General features: G+C 40.8%; 1 protein-coding gene and 2 long non-coding RNA genes across 7 annotated transcripts in view; 2 read left to right on the plus strand and 1 right to left on the minus strand.

Annotated features, from left to right (window-relative positions):
- The window catches only part of LOC140690323 (uncharacterized), a 1,184,725-nt gene that overhangs the window by 746,358 nt on the left and 418,466 nt on the right, over positions 1–19,901 (plus strand). The window lies entirely within an intron of this gene.
- Positions 1–19,901, minus strand: part of LOC140690312 (uncharacterized) — a 461,064-nt gene that overhangs the window by 89,827 nt on the left and 351,336 nt on the right. The window contains exons 1-3 of one of the 5 annotated variants that reach the window (XR_012065532.1): positions 16,183–16,354; positions 15,592–15,646; positions 4,435–4,701 (exon numbers count right to left, since the gene is read on the minus strand). The gene's annotated coding sequence lies outside the window, so the exon portion shown is untranslated. Of the gene's footprint in view, positions 4,702–15,591; positions 15,662–16,111 lie in introns of those variants that run through there. The other 4 variants (XR_012065535.1, XR_012065541.1, XR_012065543.1 and 1 more) reach the window with 4 other exon arrangements.
- Positions 1,543–5,934, plus strand: LOC140690328 (uncharacterized). The gene is made up of 2 exons (XR_012065569.1): positions 1,543–1,805; positions 5,876–5,934. It is a non-coding gene; the product is annotated as an uncharacterized lncRNA (long non-coding RNA).

Raw genomic sequence — 19,901 nt, forward strand, 5'->3', positions numbered from 1 at the left:
TAAAAATAAAAGCAACGCCATTAAGAAAAAATAAAAGAACACTCTAATCCCCTTAGCTGTAGGTGGTGGAGAATTCTGGTTGTAAACACCAAGTCCACTGGATCACTCCAGCACTGGCTGTCACTCTTTCTGACCATCAGAGAGTCACTTGCTTCACTGAGGTTTCTTTTCTCTTCTGTGAAAGGCTACAGCTGCAACTAACGATGTATAGAATCTCATCATTCACAAGCCCAACAAGTAGTGAGGACTTCCCATGGGCCAGGCTCTGGACAAAGGAAAATATAGGGTTCGAAATATATTCATGGGTAGAAGAAGTTTGTGCCATAAAGACGTTAATTCTTCCTGTTTTGATAGACAGATTCATTGCAATTCTGATTAGAATTCCTACCAGATTTTTCTTGGAATGTAACAAGTGAATTTATGGTCAAGATTAGCCAAGAAATTTCTTTAGAACCACCACTGGGGAGGGGTGGATAGGTCATTAATTTCCACTGCTCTTTCTGAAGTGATAAAAACGTTCTGGAATAATAATGGTTGCACAACTGTGAATATGCTAAAAGCTGCTGAATTTTACCATTTAAATGGATGTACTTCATGGTGTGTGAACTATATCACAATAACGCTGTTATATGAAAAAATATTTCTTGACAAATATTTTTCTTTTTATACCACTAGTCTGTCCCACAATTTAAGAAAAACAAAAAACCAATACAAACCAAACTGTGCCAGGAGTTCTTTAGGACTGCAATATCCCTGGGTCTCCAAGGCCTCTGGTGATGCTGTTCCTGTTAACACACACTAGCTGGGCTGGGCTAGCTAGGGACTGTAACTATCTTTTTAAAATTGACTGTCACACGTTTCACCCTTGGAGAGGGAAGGAAGGAGGATATCACAGCTTCATGCCTTCAGCTCATTTTTAACAGAACCAAGCCCTGCTTTCACCACTGTTAATCCCTCTCACTATAAAAACACGTGACATCAACAAGCACCGCCATCATAACACCTGAAAGTGTTCAAGATACTTACCTGCGGCAGAAACACTGAGGGAGGAGACAGAAGCTTGCTCAGCACTGATGCTCCCTTTTCCCGACTCCACCAGGTGAAGCTGGGCGCTACAGCCAGAGGCTCTCAGTCCGGGGAGCAGCACACACGCCACTGAGCTGGTCCTGAGGGAGGGTGAAAGGGAAAGGAGGGCAGCCCTAGGGGGGAGGGAAAGGGGGGGTGCGGGCTGCAGCCCCGCTCGGAGGCCAGCCCCAGCACCAGCATAAGCCGCCCGCTCCCGTCCAGGTCCGCAGACCACGCCCGCCCGGGAAACAGCCCGCCCATTGGTGGGGACAGGCAGGCGGCCGAGGAGAGGAAGCCCGGGGGGAGAGGACTCGCGGGCGGGAGAGGGGAAGGGGACGCCAGCCGTGGACTGAGGGGATCCCGGCTGCGTGAGAGGTGGCAGGCGCACACCTGGACCTGGACAGCTGTGGCCGGGGCGCCGGGGCAGGTGGTGCTGTCAGAAGGGTCTGGCCAGAGAAATTCAGCTGAACACGGGCTGACTGGCGCCCTTGGGGGCTGTGAAAGGCGGATCACCCTCCCGAAGCCGCCTGAACCCTTTCCCTGGAGCCCCCCACCTTGCACTTCCACAGCCAGAAGCCCCGGCCCCAGGCAGGAACCAAAGGCCTAACGGGCGACAGAGTTGAGAAGCATTTGGGGCCAATCCCCGGCTCGGACATGGAGCTTCGAACCAGGGGACCACCAGGCACCGACAGCGCATGCGCAGGAGGGACATGGATCCTCTCTGGATTCTGCGAGAGAAGGTGGGACAGCGAGGGAGGGAGAAGATGGGAGCGGGTGGAGAAGAGGGGAAAAGTGGAGGGATACAGATGGACAGGAAGAGCAGAGAAGGGATGGGTCTGGATAGGGGAGTGTCGTAGCGGAGTTGGAGAGAAAAAGCTTTACCTCTAGGGCACCCTGAGATGGCAGACCTACCTCTGTACCCTTCTGTAACCGTTCAAGTCCCGCAGCTCATGTTTTACCTCCCTGATCCAGCCCTCCATCAGATGCTTCTGCAGAAACACTACGGGGATCACACCCGTTGCCCCCATGCGGAGCTGGGTTTTCTGTTGCTCTGAGAACCAAGCACCCGCAGGTGTTGTCGCTCAGAACTTCCTTGGGAAGAGTACATATTCCCCTTTTACACGCTGGGAAACAGGCAGGAAGGATCACTGCCTTAGCTCCACTGTCCCAGGTGTTGGGCTGGCGGGGAGTGGTGTGGTACAAGATCAGAGCCCCAGACAGAGCAGACTGCCTGAGTGTTGGTGCATAGTCCCCATCCCTCCTGGGTAAACCATACCCCAACCTAGTGGAAACATCAAGGGCTCACAGTGGTTTCCTGGGGGTGGGAGAGCTGTCCTCATGTGAAGGAAAAGTCCAGCTGGGCTAACAAGCTAAGTCACAAATCTAAGTGTGATAAGTGTCGGTTTACTGATCTAAGTTCTGCTGGGCTATCTCGTAAATCTGAAGTTTAGTGTCAGTTTATTGGGCTAACAACCTAACTCGTAATTCCAAGCTCAACAAGTGTCAGTAATGTGAACTATTACAAATTGATAAGCTCCAGTGTACTGATTCCTTGCATTTTGTTCTTTGAGTCTTATTGGCTAATATCCCCTTACTTGTATTGAAGTATTTAAAACCTCATGTGCACGTCTTGGAGGTGCTCAGAACTTCGGAACAGAAGCCCCTCTGAGCCCGCCGGCATAATAATTCTGAGTACTCCAGCACTCCGATTGGTGCTTGTTTCTTGGCTGGCCTGTTTCCATAACACTCAGCTCCAGTGCCCAGCTTTCTAGGTAGATAGGAGTGTTACCAAGTCCAAATTCATTCTCCTCAGTGCAGGACAGGCCAATAAGTTTGGAAACCAGATGTTGGGGCTTGGAATAGCAAGTTTCTGTAGACCTAGTTGGCAAACTAATGTTCTGGAAAACCATCTCCCCAAGTCACAATTCAGGCTCCTTTCCTACGCACTTGGTTGTTGCAAACTTCTTAGTGTAGGAATTCCTTCTTGTTAGAATCATTTGTTCTTACAGCTATCTGCGTGGGTCAGATCCCTGTAAATCTCCAACAAAACAAACGTTATTTTCTATTCTGCAATTTGCTATCTTTTAATGAATGAAAAAGTGTTAAATATCCTTAAAGGTCAGAGCTTCAGAATAAGCTCTCCTGTGTATTTCAGGCTCTAGGCAACAATTTTTTACAAGCAAGATGAAGCCTAGGAGACAGAGCATAGGGTTAAATTCAAAGGAACAGATCTAATATGGAGTCAGATTTGTTCTGTTCTATTACCCGGGCAGAAGCCACTTGAGGATTTAAATCTCTTTAAGTTAAAAATAACTAAAATTTTAAAGGAATTTACATACATAGGTGGGAATGTGCAAAGCATATCTGGAAAAGCACCCAAAAGATAGTAAACAGTGGCATCTCCAGACAGGGCTGAAAGAACAGAGGATGAGGGAAAACTTCTTTCACTTGTGTATTTTTGTGCTCTGTTTGAGGTTTTTTTTTTAACCTTTTGCTTGCATTTCTTTTTCAGTTAAAATAATGTGTAATGGAGCAAAGGAGTAACTAGCTTAGCAAATACAGCAGCCATGGAATCACTAAGTCATCACTTTTGATTTAAGCCAGAAACATTTATTGACTCTCTCCAATGTGCTCAGTCCTGTTTTAAGACTTCTTTTATTATAATAATAAAATAATAATTTTATTTTATTATAATAATAAAATAATAATAATAATTATTATTATTATTATACTATTATTATTTCTAGTACTATTACTATTACTATTATTACTATTATTTTATGAAATAATAACATGGTATACCTCACCCCTGCCCATGACTGGTGGAAAACCAACTGAGTTTTTCTTGTGTTGTTTTCCAAGGAGTAGAGATGAGTTTATAAACAGAACACATCTTCAGGGCAAAACAGGCAGTGTGCATTACCAGCAGGCCAGACAGCAATGAAGGGTTTTCAATTGAGGCGCAAAGAAGCTGAGAGAGAAAGCCTCAAGGACACTACAAAAAGCTGCCCAAACTGCCATCTCCATGGTACTACTGAAATAGGAAAGAACAAATCTGACTCCACATTTGATCTGTTTCTTTGACTTTAACAAAGCCAAGTTAATATGCTCCGGTCTTTTCATGGGTTATGATGTCACAGAGGAAACGGACAGGTCAACAAGGAACCACTCTGTCGTGATCACGGAGCCGGGGAAAGGGATGGGTTGCAAGATGTATGAAGCAGCCGCAACTGTGCCCGTGCTTCTAGGCAGGTATCCAAAATCGCCTCGACAAGGTGTCAAACATTTGTGCCCACGTCCTCATCAACAGACATGTATTAAAGACAAATGGAAACATATAAAAGGCCAATACCCTTGCTGGGTACACCGTCCAAAGAACAAAGTCTCAGTTTGACAACTGGCCATCTCGGTTCCATGGGATTCATTCTTGGAGAACCTTAAAAACCACTCTTCTGTCCTCAAGAATTGCTGCATATTTGTCCTATCTTTGGCTCAGGGATGCAGCACGTTCAAGTGAACTTTAATGTCTGCACAGATTTGACTGTCTTTCTCCAGGTTCATTTGTCCATTCCAATGAGGCCTGAGCTATGTCCATCCTCCGTAAGATCTATTCCCTCCAGTGACAGTTCATTGAGCCTGCAATTAAAAGCCAAGTGAACAAGACTGTCCTCAGCTAAAAATTTCACCCACCCTTCACTGTTTTCTTAATCTCCTCTCCTGGCTAATTGCAACAGACTAACACCTCCCTCCACCAAGATTACCAACTATGTCATTTTGTCTCCCCAAAGAGAAAGTAAGGTCCATAATAGAGGAGACAACTACATAGTCACCTCTGAATTCGTAGCATATAGAACTGTTAATAAATAGATCTATGATCATGGCTTCTTTCCTTTAAAACCTTTCTGGTTATTTGAATGAGACCTTGGAAGGGAGGTGTTTGCTGTCCAGTATCTTGATCCACAAGACTCTGGAGGCCTTTTTCAGAATGGCTGTTCACTGATTCATTCAAAACACAACTTATCAATCAAGGAGTATCTGTGCTTTTCTGCCAGGTGTTTGTGGTCACTCTAATGCCAGAACAACTTTAAATTATATCCTTACTTTGGATTTGTTATTTTTCCCCTCTTCCAACAAAATTGACTTTCCTTAATTTCTTGCCTTGAGGAATTTTTTTTTTTTTCCTATTTCACCCTTTACTAAACCAAGATCCTCAGGATGGGCTTGGCCCATAATATGATCCCCCATCCAACTCCTAGTGTGAGAGGCCTGGGGCTCACATCCTGCCCTCCTGTCAAGGCAACTGAAAATCAGTTCAGGATCAAACCAGCACCCCAGGGATTCTAAGGCTCGCATATCTCCCAGAAACCCTGCTTTCTCATTTGTCTTGGATTCTGAGAATTTTCCCTCACTTTCTTGACAATTAGTTGTGCAGCTTGAAAGATGAGGAAGGAAGGTTTTATTTCTTAATCAGCATTTTAAGGAACTTGTGTAATGAAAGTTTTCACGAGTTTCTAGAACCCTCCATTGCCGAGAAAGAAAACACACTAGACATTTTCTAAATTTAGCTCCCATGTGCATTTTTTCTTTGTTTTTGTTTTCTTAACTGTTAACAGACATTTTTTAATTAAAAAAAAATAAGGCCCCAAAAAGGATAGAACACTGAAGGGGCAATCAAAATTAAAGGGCAAAGACAGAAAAATGATAACTACTCTACAAAGTTAATATAATACATACACTATGTATCAGATCAGCAATTCTCAGTAACAGCTAATTGAAACATGACCATGAGGTAAAATTTCTCTCCTGTCAGGACATGGCCAACAGAAAATACAATTAAACCAACAAACTAATATCCTAAGTCTGGCGAGGTACAGAAGTCTACAAGCTAAATGTGTCTTCTTCTGGAAAAGAGGAAGACACACCAGCTCTTTTCTGTGGAGCCTGAGCCCACGGGAGGACGGTGAAGTGAGCTCTGTAAGTACCCAATTAGCAAACTGAGTGATGAATAAATAGACGTGAGCTTTGATGACAGAGGTGATACTACTATTCATTTGTCCTGTAAAGTATGGCTTCCGTTCAGTGATCAATACTTCGGTGTCCTCAGGAGTTGACATTATTCGAAAATGCACAGCCTGGGCGCAGACCTCCAATTTCAGCTCGTGACACTGCACTTAGATGTCACAAGGGCACCTCCAACTCCACCTGCAAAGAGCTGACTTCACGGTGCTCCTCCAATAGCCGTCCTGCCCAGGGCCTCTGGTCGGGGGCTAAGTTCTCCGTGCCTCTCCCAACTCAGACCCATCACTCACAGATGTCAATGGACCCCTCCTTCAGGGCCCAGATATCCTCAGACACCGAGTCCCACCACCCACACCTGACCTACCAGATACTCACTGGCACTCACTCAGCACTGACTCTGTGCTGGGACCATGCTGCACACTGCAAACGTTATCTTACTGGATCTCCACAACAGTCCTGGGAATTGGGTACATCGCTGCTTCAATTGATTAGATAAATTGTTTCACTTCCTTGAGTGCGTCATTCAAACTGACACGGCTACTGAGCCACAAGCCTGGGCCTGAAAACCACTTGAAAATTGAACACTGCTACACCTCGCAGCCACCCTACTCTGACTCATCACATCACCTCCTGCCAAGCCTTCTAAATGTTTCCAAGCATTCTACAAGACAAAAGTGAACTACGAGAGCACCCCACTCTCCAACATAAAATCTGTCAATGATGGTCCGCTGCCCTTAGGAGAAAGCCCCACCAGGCCTGAGCACAGCCCAACGGCCCAGCATCCGCGTTCCCTGCGCGGCCACGCCGCCTCACCCAGTACGCAGCTCTACACGTGCCTTCTCTAGGACAGGGATGCAGACTCCGCACAACCCAGGGCTTGTCTCACTTGAACAATGATCACCTTCTTCAGTGTTCATCTTCTTCTTTGCTGACCCTCAGAAAAATGTTTTCTCATGATGAATAAATATCTTTTTCCTTATAACTTCCCATCATTGATAATGAGCTCCCCCGAAAGAGAGAAGACCTAATTGTCAGTCTCCTTATCTGTAAAGTGAGATTAACAAGGAAATATGTGAGGTTTTATGAGAAATAATATTCATGTGAGGCTGAGGGACAATTCCATCATACAATAAGCACTCAATATGTGCTTAATTAATATTAATAAGAATATATTGCATTCCAGCAACCTTCAATCAATTTTTAATGACTTTGTCCAACAGACTACTGACAAACTGTTGGACGAACCACTTTGAGCAGATCAGCACAAGCGTACTGGGATAGGTAAGCGCTGACTCCAGTTGCAGCTGCAGCCACCCAGCACTACGGGGTGGGGGCAGTTTGCTCAAGCTCTTACATGATGCTTGAGCATTTAGTTGTCGTTATTGATTAAAGACAGGTGAGGGTTCTTTAGTCAAAGCACCTGAAACATAAATCTTCAAAGATTGATGCAAATTAGGTTTCAAGAACAACACTCTCACTAGAAATTATTTGAAAATCATAGTCTTAGCTACTCCGCACATCAAAAGGGCATGTTCTTAATGTATCTGACTAAATACACCGGAAGGGTTGTTTAAAAGAAATTACGATGAAGCCATCCTGAATAAGCTCCAGTATCATCTGCACAAAGCCCCACCCAAGGGTCTCATTTCACATTTCCACATAGGTGTTCAGGTAGCTTAACTTGGGTCTTGGTTTCTTATAACACGGGGCGGGGAATAGTTGTGGATAGATTTAAGTAGCAAATATATAACTAGGGTAATTGCTGTTAAGGAATTCTAGAAATAAGAAGATTGATATATAGTCCCACCCATAAGAAACTCAGCATGTCCAATTACAGCAGCATTAAAAATAAAATGAGGGATACATTTAACAAAAGTTTACAAGATTTGTACATTGAACTTTTTGAAGTATCACCAAAATAAATTTTAAAAGATCTACATATATGGAAGACATCCCATTTCCATGGAATGATAGACAGTATTATTAAAAATATTAAGACTCCTCAAAATGATCTACATATACAGTGGAATCCCTATCAAAATTCCAGCTGACTTCTTTGCAAAAATTGAAAAACTGATCCCAAAATTAATATGGACGTGCAAGGGGCCCAGGATAGGCAAAACAACCTTGCAAAAGAAGAGTAAAGTTGGAGGACTCACTTTAAAAGGTACTAAAATGCTATAGTAATAAGTCAGTATGATGCTGGCATAAGTTTGGATAAATAAATCTATGAGACACAATAAAAACCCACGGGGAAAAACTTACATTTACAGACAGTTTTCCACTACGGGGCCAAAAACACCCCATTGAAAGAATAGTCTATTCAACAAATTGTGCAGGGACAGCTGGGTATCTGCAGGCAAAAGAATCAATCTGGAATCTGAACACCCATATTTTATATAACAAATAAAAATTAAAACAAAGTAGATCACAGACAGAAATGTAAAAATTAAACCTATAAACTTTCTAAAAGAAGACACAGTATAAATCTTTGTGGTCCTAGGATAGGCTTTGGTTTCCTGGATACAATACCAAGAGAACAAGTGATAGAAGAAAAAAGCAGATAAACTGGACTTCACCAAAATTAAAACCCTTTTCTTACAAAAGACATCATCAAGAAAGTCAAATGACAGGGGAAATGGGTATCTCAAGTCAGAGAGTGCGTGCTTAGCAAGAAAAATAAAATAAATCATTACATCTAACTACCTCCCCTGTAAAGAAATTGTTTTAATGTTTAAAAAAAATAAAGTGAAAGACAATGTGCAGAATAGAAGAACAATTTTGCAAAACATTTATCTAATAAGAGAGTAGCATCCAGGATATATAACGAATTCTTACAACTGAACAATACAATAAAACAGACCCAATTTTTAAATTTACCACGAATTTAGATACATATACAAATGGCCAATAAGCATATGAAAAGATGCTCAACATCACTAGACAAATCAAAATCAAAATGAGATCTCATTTTACACCCACTAGGATGGTTATTACCAAATCATGGACAATAACAAATGTCATTCAGGAGGCAGAGAAACCTCATATGCGGCCAGGGGAAAGGGACAATTGTGCAACTTCTTTGGAGAAGTCTGGTATTTCCTCAAAAGCTTAGAGTTATATGGCTCAGCAATTCCACTCCTATATGTAGAGTCATCCCTCAATACCCTTGGGTGGTTGGTTTCAGGAACCCCACACCCTGGATACCATAATCCAAGGATGTTCGAGTCCCTTTACAATCAGCCATCTGGATCCATGTAGTGGAAACTACAGATATGGAGGGCCAACTGTACAGCCAACAGAATGAAAACATATTCTCATAAAAATTTCACATCAATATTCATAGCAGTATCATTCAGAGTAGCCAAAAGTTACTAACAATATCCATCCATCAATGAACGGATAAACACATTTACCAAGAATAGGCCCACAAACTTTTGGTCATTGAAACTTTGACAAAGGAGGTGAGAACATACAATGGAGTAAAGACAGCCTCTTCAGCAAATGGTGCAGGGAAAACTGCACAGCTGCATGTAAATCAATGAAGTTAGACTACTCCCTCACAGCATACACAAAAATGAATTCAAAATGTGTTAAAGAATTAAACATGTAGACAAGACACTATAAACCTCTTAGAAGCAACCATAGGCAAAACATCTGACATACATCTCAGCAATGTTTTCCTAGAGCAGTCTACTCAAGCAATAGAAAAACAACCAAAAATATACAAGAGGGCTCTAATTAAACTTACAAACATTTGCACAGCTATGGAAACGGTAAGCAAAACAAAAAGACAACCAACCTATGGAATGGGAGAAAATATTTGCAATAAATGAAACTGCTAGGGGCTTAATTCCCAGAATATGTAAACAGCTTTTACACTTAATAAGAAAGAAAAACAAACAATTCAATTCAAAAATTGGCAGAAGTCCTAAAGAAACATTTCTCCAATGAAGACGCACAAATGACCAGTAGGCACATGAAAAAATGTTCAATATCATTATCAGAGAAATGCAAATCAAAACTGCAATCAAATATCACCTCTCACCAGTCAGAATAGCCATCATTGAGAAGTTCACAGACAATAAATACTGGAGAGGCTGCGGAGAATTGGGAACCCTCCTACACTGTGGTGGGAATGCAGTTTGGTGGAGCCATTGTGGAAAAATTATAGAGGTTCATCAAAGACAAAACCTTGACCTCCCAGATGACCCAGCAATCCCACACCTGGGCATATATCCAGAAGGAACCCTAATTAAAAAAGACACCTACACCCCAATGTTCACAGCAGCACTATTTACAATAGCAAGACATGGAAACAACCGAAATGTCCACTGACAGATGGCTGGATAAAGAGGTTGTAGCATATTTGTCCAATAGACTACTATTCAGCCATAAAATAATAATAAAATAATGCCATTTGCAGCAACATCAATGGACCTGGAGAATGTCATTCTAAGTGAAGTAAGCCAGAAAGAGAAAGGAAAATACCACATGAGATTGCTGACATGTGGAATCTAAAAAAAAAAAAAAAAAGAAAGAAACAAAAAGATAAATTTCTCTACAGAACAGAAACAGACAGAGTCACAGGAACCAAACTGTGGTTACCAGAGGGGGGAGGGTGTGGGAAGGAATAAATTGGGAGTTCAAGATTTGCAGTTACTGAGTATGTAAAGAATAAACAGCAAGTTTATACTGTATAGCACAGGAGAATATATTTAATATCTTATAGTAACTTATGTTTAAAAAGAGGATGAAAATGAATGCCGGTATGTTCCTTTTTAACTGAAGTCTTGTGCTGTAGACAAGAAACTGACACAACATTATAAACTGACTAGACTTCAATGAAAATATTTTTAAATAGACTAAAACCAAAAAAAATGGAAAAGGATATTATCAAACAAAAAGAATAAAGTACTGATTCAGGCTACAATATGGATGAACCTTGAAAATTTATGCTAAAATAAGCCAGACACAGAAAGCCAAATAGTGCCCTTTAAGGTGAACTGTATCTAAGCGTTTATTGTACTACTCCTGTAAATTTTCCAGAGGTTTGAAATCTATCAATATCAAAATAAAATGTATTATGCATTAAAAACTTAAAACGCTTCCTCACAGGAGGGCTTTGATTATTAAATGCAGAAACGCATATAAAGCTCTTGGAAAAACAATTTGCACGTCCACACACAGTCACTGCTGTCACTGCCACTCAGAGGGTGGTGCCAGCGCTGATGAGAGCTGCCTCCACTCGCTCCCCTGCAGAAAGGAGTGAAGGCCTGAGCTCTGCCATGCAGGGTGAGCGTGAACCTGAGTCATACACAGCCACGTTCCAGACTCTGCGTTACCCAACTTTCTTATACAAACTGCAACATGTAATGTAAACACGCTAGAGGGATGTATCTTACAACACAGGGAATACAGACAATGTTTTACAGTAACTATAAATGGAGCATCTATTGTACACCTGAAACTAATATCATATTTTAAATCAGCTATATCTCTATAAAAAATTAAAAAATATTTTTAAAATGTTATCACTTTAATATTCAAATCGGTTTTTAAGTAAATACTAAACAGCTTAGAATATATAAAAGCATTTAATTGTGCTGTTTGTTTGCATATTTACATTCAGCCTCTTGCTAAAAGAGAATTTAAACAATTTTTTTAAACACAGCTTAACAACCATAACAACAAAAGCAAAACGGAGAGTGAAGAGAAAATGGAGATTCAATACTTAAATGAAACCAGGGGGAGATAAACTCATAAAAATGGATTCCATGAAGTCAGGGCAAGTGTTAAAGGCCGACTACAAATTCAGCTGTAAGATTCTTGGCAGCTAAAGCAAAAAGAAAATGATGAAGGGGCGGGTGGTAGAGCATGTGCTTAGCGTGCACGGGGTCCTGGGTTCAAGCCCCAGGGCCTCCACTAACAGATAAATACATCTAATTACCTTCCCACCAAAAGAACCCCAAAGAAAAGAAAAAGAGAAATTTCTTTCCCAAAAAACCCTGATATTAAATTTGGGTTACATACTTAAAAACAGATAAAAAGAAAAATAAAAAAGATAAGTGACACTGTGAAGGAAAACCCCAGCTGAGCTAACAAGCTAAGTCACAAATCTAAGTGTGATAATGTCGGTTTACTGATCTAAGTTTTGCTGAGCTACTTGGTAAACCTGAAGCTTATTGTCAGTTTAATGGGCTAATAAGCTAACACGTAAATCCAAGGACAACAATTGTCAGTAACGGGATCTGTTCCAAATTGATAAGCTTCAGTGTACTGATTCCTTGCTTTTTGTTGTTTGAGCCTTATTGGCTAATAGCCCCATACTTGTAATTAACCCTATAAAACCTCATGTGCACGTCTTGGAGGTGCTCAGAGCTTTGGAAAAGAAGCCCCTCTGAGCGTGTCAGCATAATAAATCTCAGTACTACAACCCTGTGAGTTATACTTGTTTCTTGGCTTGCCTGTTGTTTCTATAACAACACAAGCGATAATGCCCGTGAGATAAATCTGCGGAGGTTGCTGTCAGGTCCCCATGTCTCACGTAGGAAAATCTGAAACATTTTTCTCACCATTCAGGGTCATCATAAGCCCACCTCACACCTCCCGCAGTTAAATGCAAGAGCACAGGTAGGGCCAGACCTTTGCTGTCTCTGTGTCATCACAGTGAGACAGGATGGAAGGGGGAAGAGCACAGCCATTCAAGGAAGGCCACAGCAATTAACATCAAAATGTTAAAGGATTCAACCCCCAATAGGCCTTGAGGCTCAGGATGAAGAGATTTAACTTCTAGCAGATCTTGAGCTTCAGTAAACATCCATTGTATTAGTAACTTGGTCAATAACATGCCCCAGGCAACATGGCAGTCCCAATGATAGCCACAAAAGGTCAAAGGGTGGGAAATGGCCAACTCCCTGGGAATCCCAGCGCCTTACCCTAAGGCTGGTCCTTCTACTTATTAGCATATGAAACCACCAAGCCCAAGAAAACAAGCAACACAGCGCCACCTCGCGGTCACCACTCTCTCTCCCTCTTTGGGGAAGGCCCTCAATCTGTGGAGTGTGTACCTACTTCTAATATGAGCATCAAACCCCCACACCTCGTGACGTTTCTCTTGCATTTCAATGTATCTCTCTGAATAAATCTACCTTTACTCAACACTGGCTTGCTCTTGAATTCTTTACTGCATGAAGTTAAGGAACAAAATCTGGTGGGGCACATCCCAGGGGCTCAATGAAAGCCTGGGACACAGCCCTTCTCATGCCCAACGTTTTTTATTCTTGTATCAACAGGACTGGGCTGTGAAGGGAGGTCTGAGGCCACAGCTAAGGGACAGAAGCAGCCTCCAGGGCTCCAATTGGTGGGCAGTCTCTCCCCCAGCATGGGTCTTGGGGTCTGCCCGGTTCTCTGTGTTTCTCTGTTGTGCTGACTCCCCAGACATACAGCGTACTCCTAGGCTTGTCCCCACAAAACCCTTCTCTCCAAAATACAAGCACATCATGTCACAATCCCCTTGTTCAACAAGGAAATGTTCAGCCCACTTTTTTTCCTCCCCAATAAAGTACCCAACTGTCCTCGCTCCCATCACACCACTATTTTTTGTGAGAACTCTGCACTCGCCACACCCCATCCTGAACACAGGTGCCTTACTGGCTGTGATTGAGATGTTTCTTTCTCACACAGCCTGCGTCCTTTCACTTTCCCCTTGTTACCTTAAAAAAGCATTTCCTGAGTCACTCACCCCTCTGATTCTGAACTAACAAAGTGCTGAGGTTGCAGTCACTATATGCATACATCCCAGTTTTGGCTAGGTTTCCATCACAAGATCTTCATTAAGGAGCTGCATCAAGAAGTTTAAAGAGGCTATTCTTACATCTGAGTGGAGGAGCCTGCAAAAAGTTGAATGGCTTTGAAGAGAGAGTTAACTAGGGACAAAGAAGTTGCAGGTCCTAGTCAAAAGTGTCATGAGGCAAAATGTTCTCCCAAGGCTCAGTGTGGCTTATGAACATGGAGTCGGCGGGGAGGAGGTGACAGGCAGTGAGTAGGGTGAGTGATACGGGTTACGCTCCCCCAGCTGGGGAAGAAAAGGTTTTTTCCAGTTTTCCAAACAATTTCTTACTACCTTTTTCTATTATTGTCACATACTATTTCCAACGAATTAAGCATATCAATGTCAGTCATTTGGGCCACTTGGGAGAAGCTACACGATGCCATTCACAGGGCTGGGACATGACAGCCACACCAGTCTAGATTGAAAGAACAGTCGGGGTATTTGCAAGGTAATCACGGGCATGCAGCAAACTCCCCAGCTTCAATGACCTCATCTCAATGCTGGGGCCAAGAAAACTACCAAGCAAAGTGCGTGATGATTATGGCCAACATCTGTTTACTAGGTAAGTGCCCGTGAAAGCTGCCGCTTAATGGGGAATGAGTACGATCAACGAGGCCCTGTCTACCTGGCCACACGCGCCCTGCCTTCCTGCCTTGGTGCAGCAGCAGAAATTGTTTAGCTGAGATGAACACCCCCAGAGCAGCCTCGACGGGAAAGCTCCCAGCTCTGCACGGCGAGACATGTTCCTTTCCTTCTCAGAGCTGATCACAATTTGCTGTCGTCTGTTTTTATGTTTATCCTTTTTGTAACTGTCTCTCCTTCGGAGTTTTTGCTCAAGCAGCACAGGGCCAGATGTGTCTTGCGGCCTGCCGGATATTCTGGGCAGGGAAACAGCCGACTCCATATCTGGCTCTGGTGCTGAACAGAGAGGGCAGAAGGCCCAGGGGGCCATGCTGAACCGAGGCCTCTGCACCCAAAATTATGGTCTGATTTTGGGCAAATTATACAGTCTTTTTACCATGAGATTCCTCATCTGTCCATGAAAATAACTGTCCATGGCACATAGAATTACAAGGATTATAGGAAATCACCAAATTCATAACCTAGCCAAGGGGCTACAAGTGCATCCTCAACAGACAAATGCTGCCTTTACGGCTCTGACACATGCTAAGCGGGGCGGCCCCACACAGTGAACACTGCTAAGTGCCAGTGGGTTAAGTGCTTCATGTGTGCTATAATACTCTTTAGATCTTACAACAATCCCAGGGTGAAACGAATGTTATGCCCATTTCACAGATTCACCAACAGGTTAAGAGATTTTGAATTCTATTTCAAGGCCCTATGGTGAAGAAATGGCAATTTAAACCGGAATCTGGGCCCAGGCCTTGGCTCCATCTCTCTCCAATCCACCTGACCACTTGCCTTTGAATTCCACCTCTCCAATACACAAGTTTCAGCCGGCCAGCTCTTAAATGCAATTTGTGCAGTTTGTCAATGTTGGTTAATTACCATAAACTGTTCTCAGAAACCACTACAGTAAAGAAAGGTGGACTTAAGGAATTCTGCATTGCGTTCTCCTGCAATGTGCAGGATCCCTTTCCTACACCTCCAAATCCAAGTGTATGCTTCCTCCCTGTTTATGTTTGCACACGGCTTATTAAAGCAGAAGGTACCTGCAGTAATTCCATCTCGGTTGCTTTCCAAGGTTGCAGATTATCCATAATCAGTCTGTGAACGAAAATACTACAATGTGAATGAGAATACTGCAACCATGACAGTAAACAAAGAATACTGAAACCAAGTCATTAAAGGCTGCCGCCACGCCCCAGCTAGGACAGGCCTGCAGCCCAGCTGCTACAGCAACTCACAATGGTGTCGTCTGAGCAGACTCAGAATAAGAAAGGACAGGCTACTGGCCTGAGATAGCTAGGTGCTTGTCTAAAAAATGAATTCAGTGAGTCCAAATATTTGCTTCCTCTCACACATACAAAAGTACTAAATTCTTGAACTTGAGATACCTGGCTTTCTTTAGATAACAAGCAATCTTTTATTGTTCCAACAACCTGGTCTTTGTTGTAAAGCTCCTATATATCCTAGCTCTGCCTCAACCTCTTGGGAGCAGTCCCTCAGAGAGTTCTGACAGGCTGTCATCCTGGCTCGAGTCCTCCCGCCAAATGAAACATAACTCTTAACTTTTAGGCTGCACATGTATTTCAGTCAACAGTTTTGGACACCATGAAGCACCACAGCAGATTTCTCTCCACCTGAACTCTCCAAGTAACCGGAGCCTTGGTACCAGCAGTGGCCCTTTGTGCCCATCCACCTCCTCGGGGAGTCCAGATGAATTTGGGTGAGTCTCTCTTGGTTCTCGGATCTCACATATTGGTTGATGATCCTAAGTTTATCTGGTGGTGTATCCAGGTACGTGGCCCTCCAGTTGAAAGAACCTGAGGTGAATTACCCACCCAGTGGAGACATATTGGGTGGGGCCTGGTTGAAAGATAACAGGAAATATCCACCTTGAGGATATGTCCAAAGTGGGGCTGGTGGAAACATATGAGGAAAATACTCACCCAGTGGAGACATCCTGAGTGAGTCCAAGTTGAAAGACACTGGGTTCAGGACTGAGTGGTTAGGTAAGAGTCTGGTCTAATATTTTCCTCAATTTGGTTACCTCCATTGAATTTTTCAGGATAAAAGTAAAACTCTTATGAGGAAACTTTCAACTCCAAAATTCGGACCATCCTCCTGGCTGGTAACAGCTTTCTCGGGTGACAGAGAATCTTCCAGGAGTGGTAGACACAAAGACTTCATGACACAGAGTTGTCCCTGTGGGAAATCTTACTAGCAAATTTATTCTGAGAACCCGACCTTACAATGGGGAATAGAACTTTCAAAAAAAAATAAAGAACAGAAAAGAAAAGAAAAAGAAATGACAGATTGCCAGTCTCCAACTATTACCCCAGCCAGGTTTATGTACATACAAAATTTACAACATTAATTGGGAATAAGAAAAAAAAAACTCACTCTGAAAATAACTAACCAGGCCTAATAAAAACATTTTTTGGCATTCTGAACTTATAAAAACAAAATCCCCTTTAGGGGTAACTTGGATTTCTCTTCCTGTGTCCTTGAAATGTAAATGTTTTATCTTTCTCTGGGTGTTTTAAGTGTGTGTATGTATGTATATGTATGTTTAGTTTATTTTTTAAAGGAAACCTTGGACTCCACCATACAAAAGTTTCAAGTATTGTGTACATATGGTGGCCACGCAAATAAATTGGGATTCTAAGCAATTCTTTGATAGTACCAATTTTCAGATATTTTGCCATCTTAAACTTTGTTGCATCAGCCTGGACCACAAAGGCTTTTAGCTTTTGGAGAGTAAACCTTTGAATTTTATTTAGGCAACACCCCGACTCTCATGTGAAAGGGCCTCTTCATCTTATTGGTTTAAAATCACTATATATATATTATATTTGTATATAAATTGACGGCCATATGATGGATTTTTTAATTTGGAAAACTTTTTAATTGGTGAAAGTTTAAAGAGATCTCATTATAAACAGTTGTTTTATGGTTTCTATTAAAATCAAGTTTAAATGTAGAAAAATATATCTAATGGTTAACCTAAGAACTTAGTTAAAAAAATAAAACTGGTTTGAAAAGCTACGTTTGTGTTTTTCCTTTCTAATAAATGTTTCTAGATATGCTAATAAAAACTTAGAATTATTAATGTTAATTAGGTTGAATAACTGGAAAAATGATTGTAAAAATGTCGAAAAAAAAATTAAGTGGCTTATCCCAAAAGGATAAATATTTTTATATGGTTATTTTGAATCAAATACATAAAATGGACATTTTTGGATTTACATACAGGGTTTTGATACTACACAACGTAAAGTTAAAAAAAAAAGGGCCAAAGAGTTCACCTACTCCCCCCCAAGACTAAAGTTCAAACAAGCCCATTTTACTTACCACAGTTTGAAATATATGTATATATAGAGTGAAATACTTGATCAATAATTGGGATAACAGACCAATTAATGAAATTAAACACTGAGAAGTGCCTAAGCTCTTTGGCTGAAACTTGGGCATCCTAGAGACTTCTATAAAATTATATACAATGCACACACACACAAAAAAAGGTTTCTGGCACTCCTTCTAGAAATAAGAATTATTGATTAAACTTAATAAATATAAAAATTAAAGGTATAAGATTTAATAAAATTGAGATATATAAGATAAAAGTTTGTGAAATTGGTATATTTAAATGGTCTTTATACAAAACTTTTGCTTATGTTGTGGGATACATATGTTTAAGAGGAAAAACACTTCCCCTTCTTGGTATTATAAGGCTAGGCACATATCTGTCCCTCTGAAAATATTAATTGAACAAATTAAAATAAACCAATATAGTTACATAAGCCGTCCAATATAATGTAAAACTAAAAACTAATTTGAGTGGCTAATAAAAAAATACAGGTTTACCCTGGGTTTAACTTATAACACAAGGAAAAGAGATCTTACTAAATGCCTTATGCAAGTTTTGGAAGACATATTTAAGTAAGCCTTAATGTTTTAAAACATGGAATTCTTTGTTTACAGCTCTTCTCACTGATACAAAAATGCCATTTAAGGAGATAAAATACGGCATGGGTGAGAGAGCAGTTCTCTGGGGACCTGGAAGACAGTGTCTTTGTCTTGCACATCAGAAATATAAATACAACAAACAGTGACCTAGGACTGAGTCTAATTAGCTCAACGAAATAAACCTTAAGGCCAAGAAATTTTTAGCATATTAGAACTCAGAACTCTGAAGGGTCCTTCAGCCTTTGTGAAGAAATTTTAACTGTCTGTTTCATAAATAGTAAGCCTTAGTGATTTGAGCAAGCAAATTCAGCTTACTCCAACTATTATTATACCTATCTTATAAGTAAGTTTTAAAGTGAAGCTATGAGATCTCTAGCTTTTTTCTGATTATAAGCCTGTGTACACATTATAGAAGTGAGATATTTCTACTGCTAAAGAAAAAAAATTCAAAGTCATAGAGCTCTGCTTAATTGACGTAAAAATATAAGAGCTTAAACATTAAGTATTTTTAAAATAACAACTGAACAAATTGACTTTCAGTGTCATGTGAATTGGAAAATATTCAATATTAAGGTAATATTTGATATTGTTTAGTTTAACTATGTTCTAATAAATATAGACATCTTTAAAATCATCCATCTTAACTATAATACCTTTACTGTACCTAGGTTTAATGAAAGTCAAATAAGATCCTGTTATATCTGTTGCAGATTTGTCAAAAAAAAAAATAAAAGTAATGTGCTGTGGTAAAATTTTAAGTAAATTAAATGCAAATGAGATGAGAGCTTTGGGTAAATATTTAAAATATATTTTTAAAATGTATGTTTAAGATAATCTCTAAGTGTTTGGTATCTTTAAATTCTAGTGGTGTGCTAAATTAACTTAAATGACAAGATTTTATTAAATAGCTATGCCATTTTCAGATAAAATAACATTGAAATACGAATTACTTAACATTTGACTTCCTCTTACAGTGAAACTAAAGGTATATAGAAATATTAATAAATGGTTGGTGCCACACTGAAATAGTCTCTATTAGTAAGGGAATGATCTCAGTATCCTAGGAAAGTAATATAAATGCGTAAAGGAAGATGTAAGAATGGAATAATACTTTGTTAATGAAAAATAGTGACTTTCTCCTGAAGCTGGTTACCTCTGAATGGAAGACAAAATAAGGGACACACTAATATAAGTATAGAAAGCTGTGGAAGGCTTGTGGAAAAGGAACCCTGAGGGAAGAGTTTTGTACATGGTCAGAATTGGCTAAGTTTAGAAACAAATTGGGCAACGTAAATGAATCTTAGAAGTTAGCTGGAACAAGATTAGATTTGGTTTTCTCTCTGTTAAGAGGAAAAAATTTTCTTAAAATATTAATCCACCTTCAGTAACA

Source organism: Vicugna pacos, chromosome 30 (genome assembly GCF_048564905.1).
Source record: "Vicugna pacos chromosome 30, VicPac4, whole genome shotgun sequence".
Taxonomy (NCBI): domain Eukaryota; kingdom Metazoa; phylum Chordata; class Mammalia; order Artiodactyla; family Camelidae; genus Vicugna; species Vicugna pacos.